This window comes from Chiloscyllium punctatum, chromosome 18 (genome assembly GCF_047496795.1).
Source record: "Chiloscyllium punctatum isolate Juve2018m chromosome 18, sChiPun1.3, whole genome shotgun sequence".
Taxonomy (NCBI): Eukaryota; Metazoa; Chordata; class Chondrichthyes; order Orectolobiformes; family Hemiscylliidae; genus Chiloscyllium; species Chiloscyllium punctatum.
In genome coordinates this window covers 84,781,835-84,799,234 of record NC_092756.1, presented here as the reverse complement: position 1 = coordinate 84,799,234, position 17,400 = coordinate 84,781,835, and the positions used below count along the sequence as shown (strand labels likewise).

The following is a 17,400-nucleotide window of genomic DNA, read 5'->3' as shown; positions in this document are numbered from 1 at the left end:
GCAGGACAAATCCAACCCAGCCTTATCAATCCTACTCTTAATCATCAGTAAAGTGATGGAAGGTGTCATCCACTGTGCTATCAAGCAGTACCTGCTCAGCAATACCCTGCTCAGTGACGCCCAGTTTGGGTTCCACCAGGGTCACCCAGCTCCAGACCTTATTACAGCCTTGGTTCAAACATGGACAAAAGAGCTGAATTTCAGAGGCTGAGATGAGAGTGACAGCCCTTCACATCAAGGCTGCATTCAACCGAGTGCATCATTAAAGAGCCCTGGTAAAACTGGAATCAATGAGTATGGGGGAGGGGTGCAAATTCTCCACCGCTTGGAGTCATACCTGGCACACAGAAAGATAGCTATGATGATTGGAGATCAGTCATCTCAGTTCCAGGATATCTCTGCAAGAGTTCCTTAGGGTAGTGTCTTATGCCAACCCACCTTCAACTGCTTCATCAATGACCTCCTTCCACAAGAAATGTGATGAAACCAAAACAGAAATTGCTGGTGAAACTTAACAAGTCTGCCAGCATCTGCAGAGAGAAAGCAGTTAATGTTTCGAAGTGTATCAGAGTGTTACAAGAGGACATAAATTTAAGATGACGGGTGGAAGGTATGGGGGGATGTCAGGGGTAGGTTCTTTACCCAGAGAGTGGTGGGGGCATGGAATGCGCTGCCTGTGGGAGTGGCAGAGTCAGAATCATTGGTGACCTTTAAGAGGCAATTGGATAGGTACATGGATAGGTGCTTAAGCTAGGACAAATGTTCGGCACAACATCGTGGGCCAAAGGGCCTGTTCTGAGCTGTATTGTTCTACATTCTATCTATGTTCTATGAATCTGGTGGCTCCTCACTGGAGCTGGGACATTTTTGCTGAAGGTGAGGTTTGGAGGGAGGGGTGAGCAGATCGATGGAAATGGAATTCAGAGACAGAGGGATATATTAGACCGCAAGGTTGGAAGACACAGGAACAGAATTAGACCATTCAGCCCATCGAGTCTGCTCCACCATTTGGCCATGGCTTGTGTGTTCTCCACCCTATGTTTCTGCCTTCTCCCTGCAACCCTTGAAAGGGATAGGTAGATGAGGGAATTATATAAAGCAGGCTAGGATTGAGGAAAAGCTGTAGAAGTGATAAGGAGATTAAGAGTGATGGGTAGGCTGTGCTAAAAGCAACTTGCATAATGTGATAATAGGACAAAGTTAAAAATCACACAACACCAGGTTATAGTCCAACAGGTTTATTTGGAAGCACTAGCTTTCAGAGTGCTGCTCCTTTATCAGGTGGTTGTGGAGCAGAACCATAAGACACAGAATTTATAGCAAAAGCTTAGTGTCATTCAACTAAAGTGGTATATTTAACAATGGTTCAGTGGTCAGCACTGCTACCTCACAGCATTAGGGACCTGGGTTCAATTCCCGCCTTGGGTAACTGTCTGTGTGGAGTTTGCACATTCTCCCCGTGTCTGTGTGGGTTTCCTCCAGGTGCTCTGGTTTCCTCCCACAGTCCAAAGATGTGCAGGTCAGGTGGATTGGCCAGGCTAAATTGCCCGTGGTGTTAGGTGCATTAGTCAGGGGTAAATATAGGGTAATGGGTCAGGGTGGGTTGCTCTTCGGAGGATCGGTGTGGACTTGTTGGGCTGAAGGGTCTGTTTCCACACTGTAGGGAATCTAATCTAAAAGAAAACTGGATTATTGTTAAGTCTTTCATCTTTTAGAATGGGTTACAGGTTTCAGTTCATTAAAAACGCAAAGGCTTTATAAAAATAGGTGACATCTCAGCTCAGACAATGCATTAAAGGTGTGAGGTTTGTTAAACATATCATTTTACTTGCACAACACTCTAACCTTTTGCTATAAATTCTGTGTCTTATGGTCCTGCATCACAGCTACGTGATGAAGGAGCAGCGCTTCCAAAGCTAGTGCTTCCAAATAAACCTGTTGGACTATAACCTGGTGTTGTGTGATTTTTAACTTTGCCCTATTATCACGTTATACTTTTAGCACAGCCTACACATTCTCTCCTACTCTCCTTTTCACTTCTACAGCAACACCGGCTCCTCTTCGTCCTGGCAATAAGACTAAAGTGTATGTGAGAATGGGTGACTGTGTTAAAGACGCATGTAGTAGCAAGTCTGGGGTTTGGGGGTGGATTAAATACAAAACACATGAAAGGATGCAGTAGGGCTGGTAAGTTATTGTACTGATCTTGAGTCCTTGAGGTGCCCAAGCGGAAAGTGAGCTGCAGTTTCTTTCAGATTGTGTGAAAGCTTCGCAGGAGCAAAACTGAGACTGACATGCTGGCGTGGGAACACGCTGGGGCGTGAAAGCGACAGGGAACTTTCCCAGGCACTGTTGGGATGTTCGGTAAAGCCTGCACTTCCCCTCGCCAGTGCAGAGGGGGTCCCAGTGTGAGCAGGCAAAGCTACTGAAGTGAAGTGCAGGTCAATCACTACTTCGCCGTCCTTTGGCGGTTCTTTATTCGTCATTTGAATTAAAGTGCTGATTCGTGTCCCTATGTGTGTGTGTGTGCCTCTCTCAGTTCCTTAGTGTCATCCCATTCCCATTCCTCTTGAGTTTCTTTCCCTGGTGGGTCATGCCCTTTCAGCCTGGTCTGTCTGTGCTCCCTAACTCTGTCCCTTTCACAGGTTATTTCTCTCTCTCTCTCTGGTCCTGAGTGTATGACTCATCCTGGTCCCCCCCTACTCTGTGCATTTTCAGGAATGATATTTGCTCACGTCTAACTGATTCACTTGTCTCGGTGCCAAAACCCCCAATCCATGGAAGTTCCCAACTTCTGAAAAAAAACAGAAGACGTGCAGCCAACTGCGTACAGTAAATTACGCGGCTACTTTTTCACTTTTAACTCTTCCGCGTCTGAGCAACGCTACAAATCGCCGGGACCAAGCCAAGAATTTCAGGAACGTTCTCTCGAAAATCACTGGAGCTGTTGAATCTTAGACGCTGGTAAAGCCTTTTTTTTTCCCCTCTCTGTTTCCCCCCGCCCAAAAGGGTTCCAGCCAGCCAAGAACACGCAGAGGCTGTTACAAAGAGGAAGCTCTCCACTGGCTGCTCACCATCAGTGTCGGAACCACGGACTGTGCCCAGGACGGTAAGCAATTCAATTCAGCTTTCAACCTCAGGGATTTTAAAGAAAACAGACCGTGTTTGGTCTGCTCTCTTGCATGGCATCATTTCCCAAATTTCGATTACTTAAACCCTGTCTCTGTGCTCTTGTGTTAGGAATAAGTGCACTGCCTAAAAGGGAGCGTTTAAATTTAGCTGAGAGGCGCAGATGTTTGAATGTAAGCTGCAGGATAACCAATAAAACGGACACTGACCAAGAAACTGTAAATGTCGGGTGGCCGCTGGTGGATGACACTCAAAGAGTAGGCGAGAATGTGGAGTTTGGTTCCACAGGGAGTTAAGCTAGATTTGGGATCCTCTCACCAGACCTATTGGGACATTAAAGCTATGACAGAAACTTGCCTGGAGGATGGAAAGGACTGCCCAGCTCAGTGTTTCCAAAAGGGATGGAGAGGGTGACAGAAGGGATGGGGGGAGTGGCGAACTTGATTAAGGAAAGCAATTACTGCTGTAATTAGAGAAGATGGTTCTCAACAAAAAAAATCATCCAGTGAAAATATATGGGTTGGAGTTAGAGATAAGGAAGGAGTGATCACCTTGTGGGAATCGTATTCTCACCACCTCCCCCCCCACTCCCCTCCATAGTCAGAGGGAAGTTGAGGAACAAATCTGTAGAGAGACCTTAGATATATGTAAGGATATTCGATTAGATCCCCTACAGTGTGGAAACAGACCCTTCAGCCCAACCAGTCTACACCGACCCTCTTGAAGAGTAACTTACGCAGACCCATTCTCCTCTGACTAATGCACCTAACACTATGGGCAATTTAGCCTGGCCAATTCACCTGACCTGCACATCTTTGGACTGTGGGAGGAAACCGGAGCACCCAGAAGAAACCCACGCAGACACTGGGAGAACGTGCAAACTCCACACAGATAGTTACCCGAGGCTGGAATTGAACCTGGGACCCTGGTGCTGTGATGCAGCAGTGCTAACCTCTGAGCCAGCATGCCACCCCAATTTTTAATTTTTTTTTCTCTATTTTTAAATACTGTTGTAGATTATTAAGTTTGAGATATTAGGTGATTTTAATTTTCCAAATATTGACTGGGACTGCCATACTGTTAACGGTTTGGATGGTGAAGACTTTGTTAAATGCATTCAAGAAAATTTTCTTTATCAATATTTCAATGTTCCTGCTAGAGAAGGAGCAGAATGTGACCTTCTGTTGGGTAATGAGGCAGGGTAAGTGACTGAAGTGAAAGTAGGGGAACACTTTGAGTCTAGTGACCATAATTCTATTTGTTTTAAAGAATAAGCTTTCCATAAATGCTTTTCATCAGAGTAAGGCAAATTTTAATGGTATGAGACAAGTACTTTGAAAAGTTGGTTGGCGTAGACTGTTCATAGGTAAAGGGATGTTTGATAAGTGGAAAACTACAAAAGTATGGTATTGAGAGTTCAGAGACATAATGTTCTTGTTAGAGTGAAAGGTAAGGCTGGTAGGATTAGGGAAAAATGGATGAATAAAGATATTGAGAATCTAGTCAAGAATAAAACAAAATTCATAGGTTAGATACAAACAACTGGGTTCCGATGAATCTCTTGAACAGAATAAAGAGTGTAAGGGCATTCTTAAGAGGGAGATCAGGAAAGCAAAGAGAGGATATGACTCAGCCTTTGCAGATCAGGTTAAGGATAATCCAAAGAGATTCTACAAATACATTAAGCGTAAGTGGGTAACCATAAGACCGGAAGACCATAAGACATAGGAGTGGAAGTAAGGCCATTCGGCCCATCGAGTCCACTCCGCCATTCAATCATGGCTGATGCGCATTTCAGCTCCACTTACCAGCGTTCTCCCCGTAGCCCTTAATTCCTCTAGACAACAAGAACCCACCAATCTCGGCCTTGAAGACAGTTAGCGTCCCGGCTTCCACTGCACTCCGTGGCAATGAATTCCACAGGCCCACCACTCTCTGGCTGAAGAAATGTCTCCGCATTTCTGTTCTGAAATGACCCCCTCTAATTCTAAGGCTGTGTCCACGGGTCCTAGTCTCCTCGTCTAACGGAAACAATTTCCTAGCATCCACCTTTTCCAAGCCATGTATTATTTTGTACGTCTCTATTAAGTCTCCCCTTAATCTTCTAAACTCCAACAAATACAATCCCAGTATCCTCAGCCATTCCTCATATGCTAGACCTGTCATTCCAGGGATCATCCGTGTGAATCTCCGCTGGACACGTTCCAGTGCCAGTATGTCCTTCCTGAGGTGTGGGGACCAAAACTGGACACAGTACTCCAAATGGGGCCTAACCAGAGCTTTATAAAGTCTTAGTAGTACATCTCTGCTTTTATATTCCAACCCTCTTGAGATAAGAGACAACTAGAGGAGTGTAGGGCCCCTTAAAGATCAAAGAGGTTGTCTTTGTGTTGAACCTCAGGAGATGGGAGGGGTATTACACGAATATTTCATGTCAGTTTTTACTGTGGAGAAAGACATGGAGGCTAGAGAATGCAGGGAAATAAATATTGTTGTTTTGACATTACAGAGGTCTTAGAAGCTATAAAAGAGGAAGTAAGGCAAGACGATTGATAAAGACAGAATGGTGGATGTTGTTTACTTGGACTTTAGTAAAGCCTTTTTCAAGGTTCTGCATGGTAGACTAATTAGTAAAGTTAAATCATATGGCATTCAGGGTGAGCTTACCAATTGGATACAAAATTGGCTTGACAGCAGGAGACAGAGAGAGGTGATGGAGGCTGGTTACCAGGGGTTTTCCACGGGGATTGTGTTGGGTCCGCTTTTGTTTATCATTTATACAAATTATTTAGATGAGAATATAGAAGGCATGGTTAGTAAGTTTATGGATGACACTAAAATTGTTGATATGGTGGACAATGAAGAAGGATATCTAAAATCTTGCTCAATCAGGTCAATGGGCTGAGTCGTGGCAGATGGAGCTTAATTTCGATAAATACGAGATATTGCATTTTGGTAAAGCAAACAATGGCAGGGCTTATACAATTAAAAGTAGGTCCCTGGGTATTATTGTAGAACAGAGAGACCTAGGGGTCCAGGTACATAATTCTTTGAGGTTTGTGTCACATATAGACAGAGTGGTTAGGGAGGTGTTTAGCACGCTTGCTTTCATTTCTCAGACCTTTGAGTAGAGGTGTGGGGACGTCATGTTGAAGTTGTACAGGACATTGGTGGGGCCTCTTCTGGAGTACTGTGTCCAGTTCTGGTCACCCTGTTATAGGAAGGATATTATTAAACTGGAGAGGGTTCAGAAAGGACCAACCAGGATTCTGCCAGAATCGAGGGTTTAAATTATTAGAAGAGACTGGATAGACCGGGACTTTATTCACTGGAGTGTAGGACGTTGAGGGGTGATCTTATAGAAGTTTATAAAATCATGAGGGATATAGATAAGGTGAATGGTAATTTCCCTAGGGTGGGGGTTTTCAAGACTAGGGACATATTTTTAAGGGGAGAAGAGAAAGGTTTGAGATAAAGGCATAAAGGGCAACTTTTCTACACATGTATGAAATGAACTTCCAGAGGAAGTAGTGGATGTGGGTACAATTACAACATTTAAGAGACATTTGGATAAGTACACGGATAGGAAAGGTTTGGAGGGATACGCAGGCAGGTGGAGCTAGTTTAGTTTGGGATTATGATCAACATGGACTGGTTGGACTGAAGGGTCTGTTTCCGTGCTGGATGACTGTATGAACCCGTCTCTGTGCTTTGGAGTTATGAACAAGTGCTTTGACTAAAAGTTAGCATCCAAATTTAGCAAATAAAAGCAGTAACAGTGCACGCAGAGTTAGTGCAAATATTTTTGAGACTTTGTTTTAATGTAAGCTAGAGACTATTAAACAAAATGAATACTAAGCTGCAAACTGTACAAAATGGTATCTTATAAATGCCTCAGGGTGTTCTGAAGAAAGGCTTTTCACTCAAAGAGTAGGCGAGGAATGTGGTGTTTGGTTCCACAGAGAGTAAAGCTATGGTGGCTAAGTCATACCAGTCCATTGCACTGCTCTCTCATTAGTGAGAGATGACTGGTTTAAACTGACGGTCACCATGCCTCAGGTAAGGGCAGAGGCTGAGGAGACACGTCTTTTGCAGCAAACTCAGCTGATGCAGAAATTGAACCCACGCTGTCAGTGACCATTCTGCTAACTAGTCAACAGAGCTCACAGACAGCTGCAATGACAGCATGGTTAGAGACAATATAATTGGAATCCAAAGTAGACCAACAGAAGGCTGGAAGAGCACAGCAAGCCAGGCAGCATCAGGAGGGACAGGCAGGAGGCTGGAGGAACACAGCAAGGCAGGCAGCATCAGGAGGGACAGGCAGGAGGCTGGAGGAACACAGCAAGGCAGGCAGCATCAGGAGGGACAGGCAGGAGGCTGGAAGAACACAGCAAGGCAGGCAGCATCAGGAGGGACAGGCAGGAGGTTGGAGGAACACAGCAAGACAGGCAGCATCAGGAGGGACAGGCAGGAGGTTGGAGGAACACAGCAAGACAGGCAGCATCAGGAGGGACAGGCAGGAGGCTGGAAGAACACAGCAAGGCAGGCAGCATCAGGAGGGACAGGCAGGAGGTTGGAGGAACACAGCAAGGCAGGCAGCATCAGGAGGGACAGGCAGGAGGCTGGAGGAACACAGCAAGGCAGGCAGCATCAGGAGGGACAGGCAGGAGGTTGGAGGAACACAGCAAGACAGGCAGCATCAGGAGGGACAGGCAGGAGGTTGGAGGAACACAGCAAGACAGGCAGCATCAGGAGGGACAGGCAGGAGGCTGGAAGAACACAGCAAGGCAGGCAGCATCAGGAGGGACAGGCAGGAGGTTGGAGGAACACAGCAAGGCAGGCAGCATCAGGAGGGACAGGCAGGAGGCTGGGGGAACACAGCAAGGCAGGCAGCATCAGGAGGGACAGGCAGGAGGTTGGAGGAACACAGCAAGTCAGGCAGCATCAGGAGGGACAGACAGGAGGCTGGAGGAACACAGCAAGGCAGGCAGCATCAGGAGGGACAGGCAGGAGGCTGGGGGAACACAGCAAGGCAGGCAGCATCAGGAGGGACAGGCAGGAGGCTGGAGGAACACAGCAAGCCAGGCAGCATCAGGTGGGGGAGAAGTCAACATTTCGGGTGTGACCCTTCTTCAGGATGGTCTTGAAGAAGCGTTACACCCGAAATGTCGACTTCTCCACCTCCTGGTGCTGCCTGCCTTGCTGTGTTCCTCCAGCCTCCTGCCTGTCCCTCCTGATGCTGCCTGCCTTGCTGTGTTCCTCCAGCCTCCTGCCTGTCCCTCCTGATGCTGCCTGCCTTGCTGTGTTCCTCCAACCTCCTGCCTGTCCCTCCTGATGCTGCCTGCCTTGCTGTGTTCCCCCAGCCTCCTGCCTGTCCCTCCTGATGCTGCCTGCCTTGCTGTGTTCTCCCAGCCTCCTGCCTGTCCCTCCTGATGCTGCCTGACTTGCTGTGTTCTCCCAGCCTCCTGCCTGTCCCTCCTGATGCTGCCTGCCTTGCTGTGTTCCTCCTGCCTGTCTGCTGTGCATTGCATGGCCTCCTTTAAGGGCAAGGAGAGATCCCCACCAACAGGAAGAAGGAATAAAAAAATACACTTGATAAGTGCATCGGAGAAAGAAGGGAGAAGGGTAGAGTGGAGCATTGAAACCTGCATGGACCAAATGGGCTGAAACCTTGCTTCTGAGCTGTATATTCTCTGTAACCTGATGTAACGCTCCGATTCGGGGATATGGGCCAAAGACAGCTATCTAGAGTTAGGCCAGAGATTAACCACGATCTCACTGAGGAGCTAAATGGATGAATCCTGTTTCTGACGTTAAGCTGTTCCTCTTGGAGGCTGTAAAATGAACCCTTATTTTTATCTCCACCTTTATTACTGCGTTAAGTTGATGCAAAGCACAGCGAGAAGATGTGGAACTTTCACAGGGCCGGTGCTGTCAGAGTCCCTCAGGCCCAGGGACAGAAATGCAACCACCTGACAGCGTGTAGGCAAGCGTGGCACAGCAAGATCCCACCAGCAGGCGGGTTAATGTAGTCAGGTTGATTTGGCTGAGTTGGTGGTCAGATCACTTGCCGTTTCTATGGGAGGGCTGGTTGCTCAGTCGGTGACCTTTTGTTCAAGCAGTAGGCTGCTGTAAACACTGGGCAGCCAGGATGGAAAAGAGAAACAGAACCATAGAATCCTTACAGTGTGGAAACAGGCCCTTCGGCCCAGCAAGTCCACACCGACCCTCTGAAGAGTAACCCACCCAGACTCATTCCCCTACCCTGTTACACTACTTTTGCCTCACTGCTCCAGGGACCCGGATTCAATTCCTGCCTCAGGCAACTGTGTGGAGTTTGCACATTCTCCCTGTGTCTACATGAGTTTCCTCCGGGTACTCCAGTTTCCACCCACAATCCAAAGATGTGCAGGTCAGTTGAATTGGCCGTGCTAAATTGCCCATAGTGTAGGTTATTTGTCAGGGGTAAATGTAGGTGAATGGGTCTGGGTGGGTTACGCTTTGGAGGGTCAGTGTGGACTTGTTGGGCCGAAGGGCCTGTTTCCACACTGTCGGAATTCTTAAAAAAAATTTTACCCCGACTAATGCACCTATCCTACACATCCATGGACTCTGTGGACAATTTAGCATGGCCAATCCACCCTAACCTGCACATCTTTGGACTGTGGGAGGAAACCGGAGCACCCAGAGGAAACCCACTCAGACACGGGGGGAATGTGCAAACTCCACACAGACAGTCACCTGCGGCTGGAATCGAACCCAGGGCCCTGGTGCTGTGCCAGCTAAAATTAAATTTAGCAAATAAGAGTGCACCCAGAGTTAGTGCACACATTTTTGAGATTTTGCTTTCATGCATCAATCAGCAAGGGTAAGGGTCATTTCAACGGTCACAATTAGAGTGGTGCTGGAAAAGCACAGCAGGTCAGGCAGCATCCGCGGAGCAGGAAAATCGACATTTCGGGCAAAAGCCCTTCATCAGGAAGGGTCATTTCAGCGGTGCGTCAGGAGCAGAATCGAAGTCTGAATAGGACTGGCGGTACTTTACATAGCAAGATCCCATGGACTCATGGGAGCGGGTTCCATGTTTTTTGGGGAGGGGCTTGCCGTTTTCCTGATTATTCCAGGGTGCAGGCAATGAGACACCTATGCGAGAGTGGGAAAGTCGAGCCGATTCTTTCTCCCGGATTGTAGCCTGCAGGTGGCAGAGTCTGGAAAACCATTCAACCTTCGGGAGAAATAGAAAGCAAGCTGGTCACTCACCATCCCTCATGTTACACAAGCCCGCAAAATCACAATGGGCTTGTCCGGGTGCAACAACAACTTGCATTTGCACAGAGCCCTTTCATGACCACTGAATATCTCTGAAGTGCATGACAGCCGACGAAGCTCACTATTATCGTGGTAGAAAATGGCAATTTCGACACAGTTAAAAATCACACAACACTAGGTTATAGTCCAACAGGTTTATTTTGCTCCAAAAGCTAGTGCTTCCAAATAAACCGGTTGAACTACAACCAGGTGTGTGATTCTTAACTTTGACCATCCCAGTCCAACACCGGCACCTCATCGTCAATTTGCCACAAGTAATAGTGTGGTGGGGCAGGTGGAAGTAAACATTGGCCAAGCCATAGAATCCCCCCAGTGCAGACAGAGGCCACTCAGCCCATCAAGTCTGCACTGACTCTCTCAAGAACAACCCACCATTCCCCACCCATAATCCAGCATTGGCCTTGGCTAACCCACCTACACACAACAGGGCAATTTAGCACAGCCAGTCTGCCTAACCCACGCACCTTTGGATTGTGGGAGGAAACCAGAGCATCCACAGGAAACCCACGCAGATTCAGGGAGAAAGTGCCAACTTGTCTGAGGCTGGAATCGAACCTGGGTCCCTGGCAATGGAAAGCAGCAGTGCCAACCACTGAGCCACCATGCGACTATCTTGCCGTTCTTCAAAATAGTACCTAGGGATCTTTAACAGCCAAATGAGCAGGCAGGCCACAGTTTAATATCTCAACCACAAAACAGTCCCACCAATAGTGAGTGATGCACTGGATCATAGAACCTCGATGGTAGAGCTTGAGCCCTGGAATAGAACCTGATCAAAGACTCAGAGACACTGTGTCCACTGAGGCTCAAGACAATCGAAGGATAAACAATGTGCAAATCTTGGGAGCAACATTGCTTCTACTGTCCAGGTGTCATTTATTGATAGAAGCATTTAATATTTAACTATAAAGAAGGCTAATGAATGTTAATCTTTACCACAATGTAAATGGTGCAATTTGATTAGATTCCCTACAGTATGGGAACAGACCCTTCAGCCCAACAAGTCCATACCGACCCTCTGCAGAGTAACCCACCCAGACCCTAACTAATGCACCAAATACTACGGGCAATTTAGCATGGCCAATCCACCCTAACCTGCACATCTTTGGATTGTGGGAGGAAACCCATGCAGACACAGGGAGAATGTATAAACTCCACACAGACAGTTCCCTGAGGTTGGAATCAAACCTGGGGCATTGGTGCTGTGAGGCAGCAGTGCTAACCACTGAGCCCCCGTGCCACCCAATACAAAACAATCTGGAATTAGGAGTCTAATTGTTGGGTAAACCCCATCTGGTTCACTAATGCCCTTGGGGGAAGGAAACTGCCATCCTTACCTGGTCTGGCCTACATATGATACAGCAATGTGATTGACTCGTGGTAATTAGGAATGTGCAATAAATGCTGGCCAAGCCAATGACACCCTGATCCTGTGGATGAATAAAAAAGAGATTTGAGTACAGGAGACCCTGCTTCAGTTAGACCAAACTTGCAGTTTTGGTTTCTCGCAGGAAATAAATTATTGCTGTGCAGAGAGTGTATCAAAAGTTCATCAGACTTGTTCCCCAGATGGCCACACTGTCCTTGGACAGGGAGATTGGACAAGTGGGATCCAAATTCTCTGGAGCTTCAAAGGTCGAGAGGAAATCTCATTGAAACCTACAAAATATGTCTAGACAGGATAGATGTAGGTAAGGCTGGTGGATCCCACTGGTGGATAAGGTGGTCACTGGTGGATAAGGTGGTCACTGGTGGATAAGGTGGTCACTGGTGGATAAGGTGGTTACAGGTGGATAAGGTGGTCACAGGTGGATAAGGTGGTCCCTGGTGGATAAGGTGGTCCCTGGTGGATAAGGTGGTCACTGGTGGATAAGGTGGTCACTGGTGGATAAAGTGGTCACAGGTGGATAAGGTGGTCACAGGTGGATAAGGTGGTCCCTGGTGGATAAGGTGGTCACTGGTGGATAAAGTTGTCACTGGTGGATAAGGTGGTCACTGGTGGATAAAGTGGTCACTGGTGGATAAGGTGGTCACTGGTGGATAAGGTGGTCACTGGTGGATAAAGTGGTCACTGGTGGATAAGGTGGTCACTGGTGGATAAGGTGGTTACAGGTGGATAAGGTGGTCACTGGTGGATACGGTGGTCACTGGTGGATAAAGTGGTCACTGGTGGATAAGGTGGTCACTGGTGGATACGGTGGTCACTGGTGGATAAAGTGGTCACTGGTGGATAAGGTGGTCACAGGTGGATAAGGTGGTTATAGGTTTATAAGGTGGTCACAGGTGGATAAGGTGGTCACTGGTGGATAAGGTGGTCACTGGTGGATAAGGTGGTCACTGGTGGATAAGGTGGTTACAGGTGGATAAAGTGGTCACTGGTGGATAAGGTGGTCACAGGTGGATAAGGTGGTTACAGGTGGATAAAGTGGTCACTGGTGGATAAAGTGGTTACAGGTGGATAAGGTGGTCACTGGTGGATAAGGTGGTTACAGGTGGATAAAGTGGTCACTGGTGGATAAAGTGGTCACTGGTTGATAAGGTGGTCACTGGTGGATAAGGTGGTCACTGGTGGATAAAGTGGTCCCTGGTGGATAAGGTGGTCACTGGTGGATAAGGTGGTTACAGGTGGATAAGGTGGTTACAGGTGGATAAAGTGGTCACTGGTGGATAAGGTGGTTACAGGTGGATAAGGTGGTCACTGGTGGATAAGGTGGTTACTGGTGGATAAGGTGGTTACAGGTGGATAAGGTGGTCACTGGTGGATAAAGTGGTCACTGGTGGATAAAGTGGTCACTGGTTGATAAGGTGGTCACTGGTGGATAAAGTGGTCACAGGTGGATAAGGTGGTCACTGGTGGATAAACTGGTCAAGAAGGCACACAGCACGCTTGCGTTCCTCAGCCTGACCATTGAATATAAAAGTTGGCAAGTTATGTTACAGCTGTAAAAAACTTTACTTTGGCCACGTTTGGAATATTACCTGCAACTCTGGCCGTCACACCAGCAGAAGGACGTGGATGCTTAGGAGAGGGTGCAGAGAAGGTTTACCAGGATGTTGCTTGGTCCGGAGGGTTTTAGTTATGAGGAGAGGTTGGATAAACTCGGATTTGTTTTCACTGGAAAGACGGAGGCTGAGGGCCTGATAGAGGTTTACAAAATAATGAGAGACAGAGATAGGGTGGATAGTCAGACGCCTTTTCCCAGGATGGGAAGGTCAACTACAGGAAGTGTACAGGTTCATGGTGAGAGGGTGAAGGTTAAGGGGAGAAGTGCAGGGAAAATCTTTCACACAGAGGGTGGTGGGTGCCTGGAACACACTGCCAATGGAGGTGTTGGAAGCAGGCATGTACACAACGTTTAAGGTATATCTTGATCGATACATGAAGGGGAGGTGAATAGAGGGACAAAGACCACCTACAGGCATTAAGTAGCAGGTTTAACTAAGGATTAGGAATCGGTGCAGGCTTGGTGTGCTGAAGGGCCTGTTCCTGTGCTGAAAACCAAGGGCACAATTAAAAAACAAAAGGGATGCCACTTAGAACCAAGAAAAGGAGAAATTCTTTTACTTAGAGAGTGTGTGTTCTCTACCATAGAGTGCTGTGGAGGTTCAGTCTATGAGTCTGTTTAAGGTAGACCTTGATAAATTGCTGGTTATCAGTTGGTATAAAGGGTTTTGGGGATGGAGTGAGTCAAAGAATTGAAGCGTTCAATAAACTATGCTCATACTGAATGGTGAGGTAGGCTCAGTGGACTGAATGGCCTGCTCCTGTTTTGAAGATACATGAACATCTCTTGTTGTAAACACCTCGATATCGGACACAATTGCCAAGAAGCAGCCTTGTGGACGTGGCAGGATTCTCTTCCAACAAAGTGAAGACCATCCCTGAAATAGCTTCACAGTATCCCATCACCAAGTCACCCTTCATTGACACTGATCCAGCTCCCTCAGAGCCAGCTCTCAGAGTGAACAGAACCTCTGACACTCCTGTTTATACCTGTCAGCCAGGGCTCCCTGATTGGACCAGATTAACAGCCTCAGTCAGGGAACTTATATTCCATGAGGTCTGCCTGGCTGACCTCACTGTGCAGAGCTTCTGGATTCACGCCTCCAACACCATTTTTATAATGTCCAGAAATTCAGGGCATACTGTCTTCTCCTGGTGGCTGGACAGTGATTATTGAAGAGTTACATGTTACCACCACGAACATCACTGTCAAAACCACCAGTCATTGCTCCTGAGGAGGTGGGGGTGAATCATTGCACTCTTGTCCAGATACAGCCACCATGCTGTTGGTGAAGGAAGTCCGGGAATCAGAACTATGGTAGGGAAGGAAGTGCATTATATTTCCACATCAGGATGTTGGGAGGTTCCCATGTATCGGCCGATGGTAACATTTCCAATTTTGGAAGGTGCTGTCAAAGAAGTCTTGATAAGTAGCTACAATGCTACGCATTGTAGTTTGTACACCCTGTTCCCACTGCAGTGATAGAGGGAACACGTGTTAGAAGTGCTGGGGATGGATGTATATCAAACAATGTGTTTGTCCTGGATGGTGTTGAGCTTCTTGAGTGTTGTTGGAGTTGCACCCAACTAAGTAAGTAAGGAGCACCCCTTTTGTAGATAGTAAACAGGCAACTGGGAGTCAGGAGGCCAGTTACTCGCTGTGGGATTCCTAGCCTTTGACCTGCTTTTATTGAGTCATAGAATCATACAGCACAGGAACAGATCTTTTGGTCCAACCTGTCTATGCCAAACATAATTCCAAGCTTAACCTGCATGTACTTGACCCATATCCCTCCAAACATCTCTTATCCATGTACTTATCCAAATGTCTTTTAAACATTGTAACCGTACCTATATCCAACACTTCCTCAGGCAGTTCATTCCACATGCAAACCACCCGCTGTATAAAAACCTTCGCCCTTTGTGTCTTTTATAAATCTCTCTCCTCTCACCTTAAAAATATTCTCTAGTCTTGAAATCCCCCACAATAGAGGAAAGACACCTACCCTATCTCTACCCCTCATGATTTTTATAAACCTCTATAAGGTCACCCCTCAACCTCCGACACTCCAGTGATAAAAAGTCCCAGCTCATCCAGCCTCTCCATGTAACTCAACCCTTCCATTTCTGGCAATATCCTGGTAAATCTCTTCTGAACCCTCTCAAGCTTAATAATATCCTTCCTAATGACAGGGCAATTAGAACTGGGCACAGTACTCCAGAAGAGGGCTCACCAGTGACCTGTGCAACCTCAAAATGGCGTCCCAACTCCTATATTCCAAACGTCTGAGCAATAAAGGCAAGCATGCTAATTGCCTTCCTAACAACAGTCTGGATGTGACACAGCCTTCCAAGAATTATGCATATTACAGCCACTGTGTTTATATGGCTGGCCTCAGAGCAACTTCTAGTTTAGGTTAGATTACATTACATTACAGTGTGGAAACAGGCCCTTCGGCCCAACAAGTCCACACCGACCTGCCGAAGCGCAACCCACCCATACCCCTACATTTACCCCGTACCTAACACTACGGGCAATTTAGCACGGCCAATTCACCTGACTTGCACATCTTTGGACTGTGGGAGGAAACCGGAGCACCCGGAGGAAACCCACACAGACACGGGGAGAACGTACAAACTCCACACAGTCAGTCGCCTGAGGCGGGAATTGAACCCAGGTCTGTGAGGCAGCAGTGCTAACCACCGTGCCGCCCACTACTGAACGGAATTGAAATGAATAATTTATTGTCACTTGTATTTAACAAATAAATACAGTAAAAAATGTAATAGACGAAGTGTACAGAGAACTCATTTGTGTTGGAGCTGGCACATGAAAAGAATAAGAGGTGTGGGTTCGAATCCCACCACTGCCATTTCTGCTGATCAACTCTAACACTGCAGCATGCTAAAATGCTGTGTTGAGCACCACTGTATTTATAAAAAAGGTATTCCTGATGAAGGGCTTTCGCCCATAACGTCAACTTTACTGCTTCTTGGATGCTGCCTGAACTGCTGTGCTTATCCAGCACCACTCTAATCTAGACTCTGGTTTCCATCGTCTGCAGTCATTGTTTTTACCTACATGAAAAGAATAAGGGGAAGTTTGGGTGAGACAAAAATTTGGTTTTGTTGTTTCAGTAATATAACACTCAGTACAGACTCCTCCAGATAGGAGATAATCACTTAGAAACACTTTTTTTTTAAAAAGAACCAGTTACTCTTAAACTATGTCATGAGGCAACAGTAAACGTCGAGATTTGAGATAATGGGTCAATAAGGATTGTGGCACATAGATTCAAGAGTAGTAAATGTTCAACCGAGAGTGTCAGAACTGGAACAGCATTCATGTTGGATTAATGCCAGCTTCCAGTGGGATGATATCATAATTTTGCTTGACTCATTAACCCCTCCCACTCCCTGCGGTCTACTTCCTTGGAAGTCAAAACCAACAGTGCGCTGTGAGTAAATATGCATGATGTCGCTTTCAACTCCTCCCTCCAGATAAAGATATCTCTCTCTAGCAAACATGTGTCAATGGGTTATTTGCAATAGACCTTTGAGAGGAGCTGGTGAAACAGTGCCTCAGAATCCACTTTGGAAATTGAAACTTCTCCTGCCCCTGTTCAGAGTGACAGGAATGGTAAGGATAGCGACTTTCTTATGTTTGTGTATGTGAAGCTGGAGATGATGCAACAATTTTAAATGTGTTCGGGATGGGGGGGAAAAGGGGGTTTGGATTCTTGGTGTTAACATACTGTAATTCCCATTATCCTGGTCAATGCTGTGCCCCATTGTCCCACTGGAGAGTCCCCTTTGAACCCTCTTTATGAAGGCAAGGTGGATGCAAAACCCCTTTCAGTCTATTCAATTCTTCCAAGAGTTACCATGAAGGGCTCTCCTTCTTAAACCCTTCCCTTGGTAACTGAGGTATGGTG

General features: G+C 46.8%; 1 protein-coding gene across 3 annotated transcripts in view; it reads left to right on the top strand.

The window, feature by feature from the left end:
• The first annotated feature begins 2,419 nt into the window (after positions 1-2,419).
• csf2rb (colony stimulating factor 2 receptor subunit beta) overlaps positions 2,420-17,400 on the top strand; it is a 70,099-nt gene continuing 55,118 nt past the window's right edge. For 2 of the 3 annotated variants that reach the window (XM_072588642.1, XM_072588640.1), the window contains exon 1: positions 2,420-3,109. The gene's annotated coding sequence lies outside the window, so the exon portion shown is untranslated. Of the gene's footprint in view, positions 3,110-17,069; positions 17,106-17,400 lie in introns of those variants that run through there. The other variant, XM_072588641.1, reaches the window with a different exon arrangement.